At 67.8% G+C, this 1,007-nt stretch overlaps 1 non-coding gene across 1 annotated transcript; it reads right to left on the bottom strand.

The window, feature by feature from the left end:
• Positions 1–924: 924 nt before the first annotated feature.
• On the bottom strand, positions 925–1,007 carry TRNAL-CAG. The gene has a single exon. It is a non-coding gene; the product is annotated as a tRNA-Leu (tRNA).

Raw genomic sequence — 1,007 nt, forward strand, 5'->3', positions numbered from 1 at the left:
AGCTGGTCCCGGCCGGGCCTGGCCTCTGTGGGCCGGTGACGGGGATCTAAAGCTTCCACCGGGATTCCTCGTGGGCCATCTTTCCGGGTTTGGGCTCCCCTGCCAGGCTGTGTGCAGGGATCCCGCCGCCTCTGGCCCGCAGGCGTGCGGGCTGCAGGAGGACGGCCGGCAGGCAGGTGTTAGCGGTTAGGGCCCCACAGGGTAGGGAGCACAGTTAGCGCGGTGGGTTCGGCGAGCTGGGTAGGGTGTCCGGAGACTGGAATGGACAGGCCGGGGCCGAGGGGTTGGAGGCAAGGACAGGATGTTGGATGGCGTGCCCCTGGTTGCAAAAGTGCGCGGGGCTCCACGAGCGAGTCGCGGCTGCTCAGCGGGCAGAAGTTGGAGGGCGCAAACGGGCGGGCCGTGCACTCCGGACGCCTCTGGGCAGCGCAGCGGCGATTCAAGGCGGTGGGCCGAGGGCGGTGAGCGGTGGGTGGTGGGCGGTGGGCGCTGGGCGGTGGGAGGAAGGAGGGAAACGGAGGAAGACGAGAGAATCAGGGCTGTGTCTGTCAGGGCGAGTGAGGAGAAGGCCGACGGAGGAGACCTGCAGGGAAGAGCCAGGAAGGTGTTCGCGGTCTGTCGGTGTGTTTGGGCCAGGTAAGAGGGCGCCTGTGGGGACGCGGAGTCCTTCTGCCGGAACGGCAGTTGGTAGAGGGTCGGGAGCGCTGGCGCACAGTCCTGGGCTGTTTTTGTGACTGCCGGTGGGTGGGTGGGCAGGCAGGAAGAACGGACGTGCCTGAGAAGCGGCTGCGCTTCGGAGGCTTGCTTGAAGGGGGCTGCAGTTTCGGAGCGTGGGCAAGGGCTCAAGGCGGGAACCGAGGCGAGGTGGTCCGCGGTGGCGGTGGCTGTTGCCCTCCGACGGGTGGGCGAGCCAAAAGGTCCGCTTGTCAGGAGTGGGATTCGAACCCACGCCTCCAGGGGAGACTGCGACCTGAACGCAGCGCCTTAGACCGCTCGGCCATCCTGAC

This window comes from Sapajus apella, unplaced genomic scaffold (assembly GCF_009761245.1).
Source record: "Sapajus apella isolate SASKATOON/1434 unplaced genomic scaffold, GSC_monkey_1.0 scaffold17692, whole genome shotgun sequence".
In the NCBI taxonomy this organism is placed as follows: domain Eukaryota; kingdom Metazoa; phylum Chordata; class Mammalia; order Primates; family Cebidae; genus Sapajus; species Sapajus apella.